Here is a 15907-nt window from a genome sequence, read left to right as displayed (position 1 = left end):
TAGATAGATAATAGTTCATTAACAGAATGTGCTCTTTATATCTGTTGTAAAATTCCTTATAACCTTACATGATGTTGGGGAATATAACCTTATATGAGATGAGAAATTTAGGTGAATATCAAAAATATTCAGGTAACATAATCCTAAATAACTTACATGGGCCTGAACTACTTAAAAAAAAAAAAAGAGAGAAACCTATTTTTTGCCTGATTTGTCTACCTGATTGCTTTAATTCTATACCTAACTTATTTTTACTTTCAACAAAGACTTTTGCCACCTTTTTCCTCTCACCTATCTACTCATTATGTACTTTTACTTTCCAAGTGATTCATACAAAAAATATGTAAAAAGCCCAATTTTTATTTGTTTGAATTAGAGTGTTACATAATTTTTCAGAGCTAATTTCTCTTTTAATTTAATTTTTTTGGTTGTAAAGAATCTTGTCTAGTTTTGCATAAATGTCACATTTCAAGTGTGATGATGCTAGTCTTACCTATTAAGAATGTTTGAGATATAATGTTGTATGTTATAATAACTTCAATTTTACTTAAACAAAAATATAGCAGTAAACTAAGCATAAGAAAACAACTACACTAAAATTTTGTACTTGTTGAATAATAATGAAGCCCTGTCACCAGCTAAAATATGTATCAATGACTATGTTTTCCAAATTAATGTAATGTGTTAGCACAAGAAACAATGAAGCTAAATATGCTAGAAAATGTGGAAAATATATAAGATTGAGAAAACAAACATTTGCTTGTTATACCTGAATCTCTAAGAAAATGCGTATATTCACACACAAATCAACTGAGGAAACATTAATTCCAAAAACTGACACATTAACTCTAGAATAAGTAGAAAATAGATGTCAAATGAATAAGAAAAATTTTATTTGTAACAACTGGAAGACATACAAAATAAATATAAATCTTACTCAAACTTCATTGTAGATTCATATGCTATAAGGAAAGTGCAGGACTTAGGTGAAAGTCTCAACAACATTTAAGGAGTATTAACACAATTGAACTTGGAAGATAACAATAACAATGATAGGTATATAGTCAATTTCTTAGAAATACTATTTTTTTTTATCAGAGAAAATAATTTCCAAATGTAGACTATAGTAAATGGGGTTTTAAAGTAGACCATTGTTAGATAAGGAATTAGCATTGCATTTCTTCAGGTCAAAGAAACCAAATTGATTTCCTTTGTTTGGTATATAAAAACAAATTACTTTGAAGAATTAAATGTTTTTATGTATAAAAATAAATTTACCAAATATTTAATAAAATAATTAAGTCAAGATTAAAATGTGTAGTTCATGACCTTAGTGTGGTTTTTAAAGATTTGATATAATAGCATGGACAATGGTAAATAAAATGCAATAAAATCCAGGAATGATGCACCCCCAAAATCAGCACTTAAAGGTAGATCACCATTGATTGAAATCAAAGCTCTCTTTGAACTGTGAGCTATTCTACAACCTTTCTAAATATTTTGAAGAAAATATTTATTTGCAGATAATCTCAAGATTAAATTTAGAACTTGCTAAAACTGTATGAAATGGTAGGATTTCTTCATGACATATAATCTATGGAAATTTAAACTGATGTCTTATATTAAATGTTTCCAGTGTTTTCTGAAATTCACAGTATTTTGTTCAAGAATTTCAAAATAAATATATGAAGTATACATTGGAGTGAGTAGCTGTTTTATTTTAATTTTTCACCCACAGTCAAATAAGACCATAAAATTTCAGAAATGGAGGAAACCTTAGTGGATATTTCAACAAATGATTTTAAAGACAAGAAAATTGAGGGCCGGAGAAGTTAACTAACATTTGATTTAGTTGGTCACATGCTTAGCAGAATATATGTTGCTCATAGTGACTCTTTACCTTTTTATTGCACATACATATCATTTACATATGACAAAAAGATCTCTTGGATAAGCCCTACTAAAAAATTTTGACCATTGGACCATTGGAACAAAAGTTTGCTGCATTGTCTATTGCACCTAGTGGCTATGCCTGTTGGCACTTTCTTACATAATGCACAGAAGATGGAGAATAGCTTTCACTTTCTGCTCCAGGGCATATCCTTTTGCCAACAGTATTGTCTAGCATGGCTATTCTGTGTTGCTTTTCAAGTAAGTTTGAGATTTGCAGAAATATAGATTTAAGGAATGAAGACTATAGGGGGAAACTCCTAGGCAATTAGGACTTCATAATTGATAGCTAATAAGTAAGATAAAATGATATAATGTATACAAATAGGAACTAGAAAGAAATTACCTTGGAAACATCAAGGAAATAAAAACAAACACAATTTATTTAGCTGGATATCAACCATCTAGTTCAGAGGCACTGTGGAAAGTGCTGATGTCACTAGATGAGAAGCTAAGAGATATCAGGCCACCATTTTAAATATCAGCCATTTAAATCAAAATTTGTATAACCAGAGTTTAGAACAGGGGTTTCTTTTAAGGTATTTATAATTAAGTAAACCTGGATTCAGATGCCTTTTCTACTTTCATTATTTGTGAAACCTCAGACAATACATTTTATGAATCTTGGGATCTAAAAAAGAATGATTCTAAAACCATGAAGTATTTCAAATACAAAAGTAAAGAGTATAGCAAACAAATATGTTCTCTCCATGTTTGAAAAATATTAATTATTTCTGATACTTGATTCAGATTTATTTGTGATAAATACAGTTTTATACCTCCCTAATGTCTTTCATGTCCCATCATCCACAGATATACCTACTGCCTTAGAGATCATATGTTTACTTCTCATTCATGCATTTATACAATTTTCTTGTAAAAGAAATAACACTAAAAAGTTACCATCTTAACCATTTTATTATATTTTTTAAAAAATTAAAAGATTTATTTATCTATTTTAGAGAAGGTTAAGGGGCAGAGGGAGAGGGAGAGAGAGTCTTAAACAGATTCTGGGTGAGCTCAAAGCCTGACATGGGACTCAGTCTCAAAACACTGAGATCACTCCTGAGCCCAAACCAAGAGTTAGATGCTTAACTGACTGTGCTACCCAGGTGCTCCTACTATTTTTTTTTTTATTTTGAATTCCAGCATAGCTAATATACATATTATACATATAGTATATTAGTTTTAGGTGTGCAATATAGTGATTTAATAATTCCATACATCACGCAGTGCTCATCACAACAAGTGTGCTCCTTAATCCCATCACCAGTTTCACCCATTCCCCTACCCACCTTCTTTCTGGTAACCACCAGTTTATTTTCTATAGTTCAGAGTCTGTTTATGGTTTGTCTCTATTCCTTTTCTCACTTTCTTTTTGTTTTTTAGATGTCACATATGAGTGAAATCATATGATATTTGTCTTTCTCTGACTGACATATTTCACATAGCATTATACTCTCTAGCTCCTTCCATGTCATTGCAAATGGTAAGATTTCATTCTTTTTTTGTGGCTTAATGATGTTCCATTGTTATATTACATATGTAATAGCATGGACAATGGTAAATAAAGTGTAGCATGAGAAATAATATATACATATATTCATATATATGTATATATGAATATGTACATATATTCAGTATATATCTTCTTATTTGTTACATATATTATTATATATGATATATATGACATATAATTTTTATATATGATCTTGAATTGTTATATATAAAAGAATATATATACATATATATGTGTATATATATAAAGAAGATATATATACATAAAGATATATATACATAAGATATATATAAATAAAATATATACAAGATATATCTTGTATATATTTTATATAAGATATATATCTTGTATATATTTTATTTATATTTATAAATATATTTATATTTATCTATCAGAAGATATATAAGATATATATCTTGTATATATTTTATGTATATATATCTTCTTATATATAAGATGTATATCTTGTATATATTTTATGTATATATATCTTCTTTATCCATCATCTATTGATTGACACTTGGGGTGTTTCACTTATGTGACTATTGTAAATAATGCTGGTTTAAACATAGGGTTGCATGTATCCCTTTGAATTAGTGTTTTTGTAATTTTGGGGTAAATAATACTGTGATTACTGGATAATAAGGCAGTTCTACTTTTAAATTTTGAGGAAACTCCATACTGTTTTTCACAGTGGCAATACCAGTTTTCATTCCCGCAAAGAGTGCAAGAGGTTTTCTTTTTCTTCACATCCTCACCAACATTTATTGTTTCTTATGTATTTGTTTCCAGCCATTCTGATGGGAATAAAATGATACCTTATTGTGGTTTTGATTTTCGTTTTTCTAATGATGAGTGGTGTTGACAATGTTTTCATGTGTTGGCCCTCTGGGTGTTTTCTTGGAGAAATGTCCCTTTATGTCTTCTGCCCATTTTAAATTTATTATTTGTTTTTTGGGAGTTGAGTTGTATATGTTCTTTATATATGTTATATATGAACCTTTTATTGGTTATGTAATTTACAAATATGTTTTCCTAACCAGTAGGCTGCTTTTTAGTTTTGTTGATTATTTCCTTTACTGTGAAGAAACTTTTATTTTAGTGAAATTCCAATTGTTTATTTTTGCTTTTATTTCCAGTGTATCAGGACATATCTAGAAAAATGTTGTGATGACTAATGTCAAAGAAATTACTATCTAGCTATCTTCTAGGATTTTTCTGATTTCAGATCTCACATTTAGTTCTTTAATACACTTTTAATTTACTTCTGAGTATGGTGAAAGAAAGTGGTCCAGTTTTGTTCTTTTGCATGTAGCTGTCCATTTTTCCCAATATCATTTGTAGAAGAGATTGTTCTTTTCTTACTGGGTATTCTTTCCTGCATTTTCATGATGATTGATCATATAATTTTGGGTTTATTTCTGGATTTTCTATTCTATTTGATTGATCTATGCGTCTATTTTTTGTGCCAGTCCCATACTGTTTTGATTACTATAGCTCTGTAGTACAACTTGAAGTCTGGAATTGTGATACCTACAGTTTTGGTTTTCCTTTTAAAAATGCTTGGGATCTTTTGGGGTTCCACATAAATTTTAGGATTTTTTGTTCCAGTTCAGTGAAAAATGCTGTTTGTATTTTGATAAAAATAACACAAAATCTGTAGATTACTTTGGGTATTACAGATGTTTTAACAATATCTGTTTTTCCAATCCATGAGCATGGAATGTCTTTCCATTACTTTGTGTCATGTTCAGTTTCTTTAATCAGTGTTATAGTTTTCAGAATACACATCTTTCACCTCTTTGGTTCAGTTTATTCTTAAATATTTTATTCTTTTTGTTGCAATTTTAAATGGAACTGGCAAAGAAGAAGTCAAACTCTCTCTCTTTGCAAATGACATGATATTTTATATGAAAAACCCAAGAGACTCCACCCCCCAAATACTAGAACTCATAGAGCAATTCAGTAATGCACAGGATACAAAATCAATGTACAGAAATCAGTTGCTTTCTTATGTGCTAACAATGAAAATAAAGAAAGGGAGGTTAGAGAATTGTTTCCATTTGCTATAGCACCAAGAACCATAAGATACCTGGGAATAAACCTAACCAAAGAGGTAAAGGATCTGTACTTGAGGAACTACAGGACATTCATGAAAGAAATTGAAGAAGACACCAAAAGATAGAAAACCATTCCGTGCTCATGGATTGGAAGAATAAATATTGTTAAAATGTCTATACTGCCTAGAGCCATCTATACTTCCAATGCCATCCTGATCAACATTCCACTGGCATTTTTCAAAGTAGTGGAATAAACAATCCTAAAATTTGTATGGAAACAGAAAAGACCCCAAGTTGCTAAGGAAATGTTGAAAAACAAAAACAAAACTGGGGCATCATGTTGCCTAATTTCAAGCTTTACTACAAAGCTGTGGTCAGCAAGACAGCATGGCACTGACACAGAAACAGACACATAGACCAGTGGAACATAGTAGAGAGCCCAGATATGGACCCTCAACATTATGGTCAAATAATCTTCGACAAAGCAGGAAAAAATGTACAGTGGAAAAAAGTGAGTATCTTCATTAAATGGTGCTGGGGAAATTAGACAGCTATGTATAGAAGAATGAACCTCAACCATTCTCTTACACCGTACACCAAGATAAACCTGAAATGGATAAAAGACATCAACATGAGTCAGGAATCTATAAAAGAAACAGTTTTCTTAATTTCTCTTTCTGCTTGTTCATTATTTGTGTATAGAAATGCAGTGGATTTCTGCACATTTTTTAAAATCTTGTGACTGGGTTGAATTTGTGTATCAGTACTAGCAGATTTTTTGCTCAAGTCTTTAGGGTTTTCCATATAGAGTATCTTGTCATCTGCAAATGATGAACATTTTATTTCTTTACCATTCTGGATGCCTTTATTGATTTTTGCTATCTAATTGCCATGGCTAGGACTTCCACTACTATGTTGAATAAAAGTGCTGAGAGTGGACATCCCTGCCTTATTCCTGATTTTAGGGGGAAAGCTGTCAGTTTTTCCCCATTGATTATGATGTTTGCTGTGGGTTTTTCCTATATGGCCTATATTATGTTGTGGTATGTTTCCTCTAAACTTACTTTGTTGAGGGCTTTTATCATGAATGGATGTTACACTTTTTCAAATGATTTTTTTTGTGTCTATCAAAATACTTGTGTGGCTGGGGCACCTGGGTAGCTCAGTGGGTTAAAGCCTCTGCCTTTGGCTCAGCAGGGTCCTGGGATCAAGCCCCACATCAGGCTATCTGCTCAGCGGGGAGCCTGCTTCCCCCCTCTCTCTGCCTGCCTCTCTGCCTACTTGTGATCTCTGTCAAATAAATAAATGAAATCTTAAAAAAAAATACTTGTGTGGTTTTTATCCTTTCTCTTACTTATGCGATATGTTACATTGATTGATTTGTGACTATTCCACTACCCTTGCATACTGGGTATTTTAAAGCCTACTTGAATGTGGTGAATGATTTTTTAAAATAAATTGTTGGATTCTATTTGCCAGGTTTTGTTTGTTTGTTTGTTTGTTTTTTATTTAGGACTTTTGCATCTACATTCATCAAAGATGTTGGTATGTAGCTCCCCCCGCCTCTTTTTGGTGTCTTTATCAAATTTTCGTATTAAGATAATGCTGGCCTTGTTGAATGAGTTTGGAAAATTTCCTTCCATTTTTATTTTTTTTTCTGAATGGTTTTAGAAAAATAGGTATTAACTCTTTTTTATTTTTATTTATTTTTATTATTTTTATTTTTTTTATTTCCAGCATAACAGTATTCATTATTTTTGCACCACACCCCGTGCTCCATGCAATCCGTGCCCTCTATAATACCCACCACCTGGTACCCCAACCTCCCACCCCCCGTCCCTTCAAAACCCTCAGATTGTTTTTCAGAGTCCATAGTCTCTCATGGTTCACCTCCCCTTCCAATTTCCCCCAAATCCCTTCTCCACTCTAAGTCCCCATGTCCTCCATGCTATTTCTATGCTCCACAAATAAGTGAAACCATATGATAATTGACTCTCTCTGCTTGACTTATTGCACTCAGCATAATCTCTTCCAGTCCCGTCCATATTGCTACAAAAGTTGGGTATTCATCCTTTCTGATGGAGGCATAATACTCTATCCCCAGGGGTACAGGTCTGTGAATCACCAGGTTTACACACTTCACAGCACTCACCAAAGCATATACCCTCCCCAATGTCCATAATCCCACCCCCTTCTCCCAAACCCCCTCCCCCCAGCAACCCTCAGTTTGTTTTGTGAGATTAAAAGTCACTTATGGTTTGTCTCCCTCCCAATCCCATCTTGTTTCATTTATTCTTCTCCTACCCACTTAAGCCCCCATGTTGCATCACCACTTCCTCATATCAAGGAGATCATATGATAGTTGTCTTTCTCTGCTTGACTTACTTCGCTAAGCATGATACGCTCTAGTTCCATCCATGTTGTCGCAAATGGCAAGATTTCATTTCTTTTGATGGCTGCATAGTATTCCATTGTGTATATATACCACATCTTCTTGATCCATTCATCTGTTGATGGACATCTAGGTTCTTTCCATAGTTTGGCTATTGTGGACATTGCTGCTATAAACATTCGGGTGCATGTGCCCCTTTGGATCACTACGTTTGTATCCTTAGGGTAAATACCCAATAGTGCAATTGCTGGGTCATAGGGCAGTTCTATTTTCAACATTTTGAGGAACCTCCATGCTGTTTTCCAGAGTGGCTGCACCAGCTTGCATTCCCACCAACAGTGTAGGAGGGTTCTCCTTTCTCCGCATCCTCGCCAGCAACTGTCATTTCCTGACTTGTTTATTTTAGCCATTCTGACTGGTGTGAGGTGATATCTCATTGTGGTTTTGATTTGTATTTCCCTGATGCCGAGTGATATGGAGCACTTTTTCATGTGTCTGTTGGCCATCTGGATGTCTTCTTTGCAGAAATGTCTGTTCATGTCCTCTGCCCATTTCTTGATTGGATTATTTGTTCTTTGGGTGTTGAGTTTGCTAAGTTCTTTATAGATTCTGGACACTAGTCCTTTATCTGATATGTCGTTTGCAAATATCTTCTCCCATTCTGTCAGTTGTCTTTTGATTTTGTTAACTGTTTCCTTTGCTGTGCAAAAGCTTTTGATCTTGATGAAATCACAATAGTTCATTTTTGCCCTTGCTTCCCTTGCCTTTTGCGTTGTTCCTAGGAAGATGTTGCTGCGGTTGAGGTCAAAGAGGTTGCTGCCTGTGATCTCCTCAAGGATTTTGATGGATTCCTTTCGCACATTGAGGTCCTTCATCCATTTGGAGTCTATTTTTGTGTGTGGTGTAAGGAAATGGTCCAATTTCATTTTTCTGCATGTGGCTGTCCAATTTTCCCAGCACCATTTATTGAAGAGGCTGTCTTTTTGCCATTGGACATTCTTTCCTGCTTTGTCGAAGATTAGTTGACCATAGAGTTGAGGGTCTATTTCTGGGCTCTCTATTCTGTTCCATTGATCTATGTGTCTGTTTTTGTGCCAGTAGCATGCTGTCTTGATGACGACAGCTTTGTAATAGAGCTGGAAGTCTGGAATTGTGATGCCACCAACGTTGGCTTTCTTTTTCAATATCCCTTTGGCTATTCGAGGTCTTTTCTGGTTCCATATAAATTTTAGCATTATTTGTTCCATTTCTTTGAAAAAGATGGATGGTACTTTGATAGGAATTGCATTAAATGTGTAGATTGCTTTAGGTAGCATAGACATTTTCACAATATTTATTCTTCCAATCCAGGAGCATGGAACATTTTTCCATTTCTTTGTGTCTTCCTCAATTTCTTTCATGAGTAATTTATAGTTTTCTGAGTATAGATTCTGTGCCTCTTTGGTTAGGTTTATTCCTAGGTATCTTATGGTTTTGGGTGCAATTGTAAATGGGATTGACTCCTTAATTTCTCTTTCTTCTGTCTTGCTGTTGGTGTAGAGAAATGCAACTGATTTCTGTGCATTGATTTTATATCCTGACACTTTACTGAATTCCTGTATAAGTTCTAGCAGTTTTGGAGTGGAGTCTTTTGGGTTTTCCACATATAGTATCATATCATCTGCGAAGAGTGTTAATTTGACTTCTTCTTTGCCGATTTGGATGCCTTTAATTTCCTTTTGTTGTCTGATTGCTGAGGCTAGGACCTCTAGTACTATGTTGAATAGCAGTGGTGATAATGGACATCCCTGCCGTGTTCCTGACCTTAGCGGAAAAGCTTTCAGTTTTTCTCCATTGAGAATGACATTTGCGGTGGGTTTTTCATAGATGGCTTTGATGATATTGAGGTATGTGCCCTCTATCCCTACACTTTGAAGAGTTTTGATCAGGAAGGGATGCTGTACTTTGTCAAATGCTTTTTCAGCATCTATTGAGAGTATCATATGGTTCTTGTTCTTTCTTTTATTGCTGTGTTGTATCACATTGACTGATTTGCGGATGTTGAACCAACCTTGTAGCCCTGGAATAAATCCCACTTGGTCGTGGTGAATAATCTTTTTAATGTACTGTTGAATCCTATTGGCTAGTATTTTGTTGAGTATTTTCGCATCTGTGTTCATCAAGGATATCGGTCTATAGCTCTCTTTTTTGGTGGGATCCTTGTCTGGTTTTAGGATCCAGGTGATGTTGGCCTCATAAAATGAGTTTGGAAGTTTTCCTTCCATTGCTATTTTTTGGAACAGTTTCAGGAGAATAGGAATTAGTTCTTCTTTAAATGTTTGGTAGAATTCCCCCGGGAAGCCGTCTGGCCCTGGGCTTTTGTTTGTTTGGAGATTTTTAATGACTCAATCTCCTTACTGGTTATGGGTCTGTTCAGGCTTTCTATTTCTTCCTGGTTCCGTTGTGGTAGTTTATATGTTTCTAGGAATGCATCCATTTCTTCCAGATTGTCAAATTTATTGGCATAGAGTTGATCATAGTATGTTCTTATAATAGTTTGTATTTCTTTGGTGTTAGTTGTGATCTCTCCTCTTTCATTCATGATTTTATTTATTTGGGTCCTTTCTCTTTTCTTTTTGATAAGTCGGGCCAGGGGTTTATCAATTTTATTAATTCTTTCAAAGAACCAGCTCCTAGTTTTGTTGATTTGTTCTATTGATTTTTTGGTTTCTATTTCATTGATTTCTGCTCTGATCTTTATGATTTCTCTTCTCCTGCTGGGCTTAGGGTTTCTTTCTTGTTCTTTCTCCAGCTCCTTTAGGTGTAGGGTTAGGTTGTGTACCTGAGACCTTTCTTGTTTCTTGAGAAAGGCTTGGACCGCTATATATTTTCCTCTCAGGACTGCCTTTGTTGTGTCCCACAGATTTTGAACCGTTGTATTTTCATTATCATTTGTTTCCATGATTTTTTTCAATTCTTCTTTAATTTCCCGGTTGACCCATTCATTCTTTAGAAGGATGCTGTTTAGTCTCCATGTATTTGGGTTCTTTCCAAACTTCCTTTTGTGGTTGAGTTCTAGCTTTAGAGCATTGTGGTCTGAAAATATGCAGGGAATGATCCCAATCTTTTGATACCGGTTGAGTCCTGATTTAGGACCGAGGATGTGATCTATTCTGGAGAATGTTCCATGTGCACTAGAGAAGAATGTGTATTCTGTTGCTTTGGGATGAAATATTCTGAATATATCTGTGATGTCCATCTGGTCCAGTGTGTCGTTTAAGGCCTTTATTTCCTTGCTGATCTTTTGCTTGGATGATCGGTCCATTTCAGTGAGGGGAGTGTTAAAGTCCCCTACTATTATTGTATTATTGTTGATGTGTTTCTTTGATTTTGTTATTAATTGGTTTATATAGTTGGCTGCTCCCACGTTGGGGGCATAGATATTTAAAATTGTTAAATCTTCTTGTTGGACAGACCCTTTGAGTATGATATAGTGTCCTTCCTCATCTCTTATTATAGTCTTTGGCTTAAAATCTAATTGATCTGATATAAGGATTGCCACTCCTGCTTTCTTCTGATGTCCATTAGCATGGTAAATTCTTTTCCACCCCCTCACTTTAAATCTGGAGGTGTCTTCGGGCTTAAAATGAGTTTCTTGGAGGCAACATATAGATGGGTTTTGTTTTTTTATCCATTCTGATACCCTGTGTCTTTTGACAGGGGCATTTAGCCCATTAACATTCAGGGTAACTATTGAGAGATATGAATTTAGTGCCATTGTATTGCCTGTAAGGTGACTGTTACTGTATATGGTCTCTGTTCCTTTCTGATCTACCACTTGTAGGCTCTCTCTTTGCTTAGAGGACCCCTTTCAAGATTTCCTGTAGAGCTGGTTTGGTATTTGCAAATTCTTTCAGTTTTTGTTTTTCCTGGAAGCTTTTAATCTCTCCTTCTATTTTCAATGATAGCCTCGCTGGATATAGTATTCTTGGCTGCATGTTTTTCTCGTTTAGTGCTCTGAAAATATCATGCCAGCTCTTTCTGGCCTGCCAGGTCTCTGTGGATAAGTCAGCTGCCAATCTAATATTTTTACCATTGTATGTTACAGACTTCTTTTCCCGGGCTGCTTTCAGGATTTTCTCTTTGTCACTGAGACTTGTAAATTTTACTATTAGGTGACAGGGTGTGGGCCTATTCTTATTGATTTTGAGGGGCGTTCTCTGAACCTCCTGAATTTTGATGCTCGTTCCCTTTGCCATATTGGGGAAATTCTCCCCAATAATTCTCTCCAGTATACCTTCTGCTCCCCTCTCTCTTTCTTCTTCTTCTGGAATCCCAATTATTCTAATGTTGTTTCGTCTTATGGTGTCACTTATCTCTCGAATTCTCCCCTCGTGGTCCAGTAGCTGTTTGTCCCTCTTTTGCTCAGCTTCTTTATTCTCTGTCATTTGGTCTTCTATATCACTAATTCTTTCTTCTGCCTCATTTATCCTAGCAGTGAGAGCCTCCATTTTTGATTGCACTTCATTAATAGCTTTTTTTATTTCAACTTGGTTAGATTTTAGTTCTTTTATTTCTCCAGAAAGGGCTTTTATATCTCTCGAGAGGGTTTCTCTAATATCTTCCATGCCTTTTTCGAGCCCGGCTAGAACCTTGAGAATTGTCATTCTGAACTCTAGATCTGACATATTACCAATGTCTGTATTGATTAGGTCCCTAGCCTCGGTACTGCCTCTTGTTCTTTTTTTGTGTTGAATTTTTCCGTCTTGTCATTTTGTCCAGATAAGAGTATATGAAGGGGCAAGTAAAATACTAAAAGGGTGGCAACAACCCCAGGAAAAAATGCTTTAACCAAATTAGAAGAGATCTAAACTCGTGAGGGGGGAGAAAGGGGATAAAAAGAGGTTCAAAAAGGAAGAAAGAAAAAAAAAGAAAAAAGAAAAAAAAAAGAAAGAAAAAAGAAAAGAAAAGAATTAAAAAATAAAAAAAAGGAAAACACCTAAGAAAAATGTAAAAAAGAAAAAATATATATATTAGATAAACTAGTAAAAAATCGTTAAAAAAGAAAAAGGTAACAGTTAAAAAAAAAAAAAAATTTTACCCGAAGGCGAGAAAAAAAAAAAAATGAAAAAGAAAAAAATTAAATTAACTGCAAGACTAAAAAAAAGTCACAGGGAAAAAGCCATGAGTTCCGTGCTTGGCTTTCTCCTCCTCTGGAATTCTGCTGCTCTCCTTGGTATTGAAATCGCACTCCTTGGTAGGTGAACTTCGTCTCGGCTGGATTTCTTGTTGATCTTCTGGGGGAGGGGCCTGTTGTAGTGATTCTCAAGTGTCTTTGCCCCAGGCGGAATTACACTGCCCTTACCCGGGGCCGGGGTGAGTAATCCGCTCGGGTTTGCTTTCAGGAGCTTTTGTTCCCTGAGCGCTTTCTGTAGAGTTCCGGAGGACGGGAATACAAATGGCGGCCTCCTGGTCTCCGGCCCGGAGGAGCCGAGAGCCCAGGGCCGCACTCCTCAGTGCGCCCTCAGAGAACAGCGCCCAGTTACTCCCGTCTGCCTGACCTCCGGCCGCGCTCCGAGCTCTCCGAGCCTGCGACCAGTTCAAGGTAACACCGAGCTGTGAGCTTACTGTCGGCTCTGTCTCTGTAGCCGGCTTTCCCGTTCCAATACCCGCAAGGTCTGCGACACTCAGACACCCCTGCTCCTTCTGTGACCCTGCGGGACCTGAGGCCACGCTGAACCCGTGTGGGCTTCGCCCCGGTTTAGCCTCTGGAGCGATGTCCCTCAGCGGAACAGACTTTTAAAAGTCCTGATTTTGTGCACCGTTGCTCCGCCGCTTGCCGGGAGCCGGCCCCTCCCCCCGGGGTCTATCTTCCCGTCGCTTTGGATTCACTTCTCCGCCGGTCCTACCTTTCAGAAAGTGGTTGTTTTTCTGTTTCCAGAATTGCTGTTCTTCTTCTCTTCGCTCTGCCGATGGATTTTCAGGTGTTTGCAATCTTTAGATAAGCTATCTAGCTGATCTCCGGCTAGCTGAAGCAGTCTCAGCCTGCTGCTTCTCTGCCATCTTGACTCCTCCCCCGGTATTAACTCTTTTTTAAATGTTTAGTAGAATTCACCTATGAAGCCATCTAGTCCTGGACTTTTCTTCATTAAAAGTTTTTTGAGTACTGATTCAAACTCCTTGCTGGTAATTGGTTTATTCAAATTTTCTATTTCTTCTTTCTTTAATTTGGTAGATATTTGATGAGATATTTTATATCCTTTTATTTTGTAGCAGCATTTTTTTTGTAATTTCCTTGACTGATTTTTTAATAGAAGTATTTATTTTTACTGTTTTTGTGCTTTCTACATTCATACTGTCACTTTGGTCTCTTCTTTTCACTCAGAGCTCCCTTTCATATTTCTTGCAGGACTCGTTTAGTGGTCTGATTTCCTTTAGTTTTTGTTTGTCTGGGAAACTCTTTATCTATTATGAATGATAGCCTGCTGGATAGAAAAATATTGGCTTCAGGTTTTTTCCATTCAGCATATTGAATATATCATGCCACTCCCTTCTGTTTAGCTATGTTTTTGTTGAAAAAAATCTGCTAATAGCTTTATGGGCATCCCCCTTTATGTAGCTATTTTCTTTTGTCTTGCTGCTTTTTAAAGTTTTCCTTTATCACTACCCTTTGCCATTTATTTTATTTTCTTAAAAATTTTGTTTATTTTTATTTTAGAGAGAGAGCATGAGTAGGGGGAAGGAAGGAGACAGAGGGAAAGAAAGGGAGAGAATCTCAAGCAGACTCTGTGCTGAGTAGAGCCCAATGCGGAACTTGATCTCATGACCCTGAGATCATGACCTTAGCCAAAACCAAGAGTCAGATGCTTAACTGACTGAGCCACCCAGGTGCCCCTATTTTGGCATTAACATTACATGCCTTGGTGTGGATCTGCTTTTGCTGATTTTGATGGAGTTCTCTGTGCCTCCTGGATCTAGATGTCTATTTCCTTCCCCAGATTAGGAAAAAATTTCAGTATTATTTCTTCAAATACATTTTCTGCCTCTTTTTTTTTCTATCTCTTCTTCTGACACCCTTATAATGCAAATGTTAATATGAGTGATGAAGTCACTGAGTCCATAAATCTATTCTCATTTTGCATTGTTCTTTTTTCTCTCTTTTGTTCATCTCTATTACTTTCTATTACTTTGTCTTCTGGGTCATTAATACATTCCTCTGCTTCTTCCAGCCTGCTATTCATTCCACCAAACATGTTTCTCATTTCATTTATCGAATTTATCTCTGCTATGTTATTTCCTGCTTCTGTGTTAAGGGTCTCAGTGATGCCTGCCACTTCTCAAGTGCCTTGAATAGCTCTATGATCATTACGTTAAGTTCTCTATCAGGCATGTTACTTACATTTATTGTGCATAGATTTCTGGCTGTGATCTTGTTCTGTTTTTTCATTTGGGACAAATTCCTCTGTCTTCTCATTTTGTCTCTGTGCCCTTTTCTGTGTGTTAGGAAAGTGAGCTAAATTTCCTGTTTTTGAAGGTAATGACCTTATGAGGGAGAGGTTCTTTAGTGCCCTGCTGTGTAGTGTCCCCTCTTCACCAGGGCCTGACACTTCAGGGAGTGTCTCAAATGTTTCTTATATGCACTTTTCTATTGTGTCCTGGTAGCTTTAATTTTCAGGCCATTCATTCACGGAGGCTCTCTTTGCCTGTTGTGGGCAGTGTTTGTTTCTTGGGATGAATGTGAAAAGTTTTAGCGAGGTGTGCTCTGGTCAACTTGTGAAGTGAGACCCTTCACCATACCTGTTGGAACAGAAACCCCACAAAACTCCTGGGTTGGGAGACAAAGTTCTTGTGGGTTTTAGGCTGGTCTGCCTGAGGTGTCCTGGCTCACTGGGGCTGAAGCTAGTGTCACTGGGAAGGACAGTCCCCTACCATGTGCACGGGAAAGGGGGGCAGGGCTTGGTGTAAGCAAGTTAGGTATCAGGTATGGGTGGCCATGTGTTTATGTTG

Source organism: Mustela erminea, chromosome X, assembly GCF_009829155.1.
Source record: "Mustela erminea isolate mMusErm1 chromosome X, mMusErm1.Pri, whole genome shotgun sequence".
Taxonomy (NCBI): domain Eukaryota; kingdom Metazoa; phylum Chordata; class Mammalia; order Carnivora; family Mustelidae; genus Mustela; species Mustela erminea.
The sequence above is the reverse complement of the archived record's forward strand: the minus strand, read 5'-3'. Positions refer to the sequence as shown.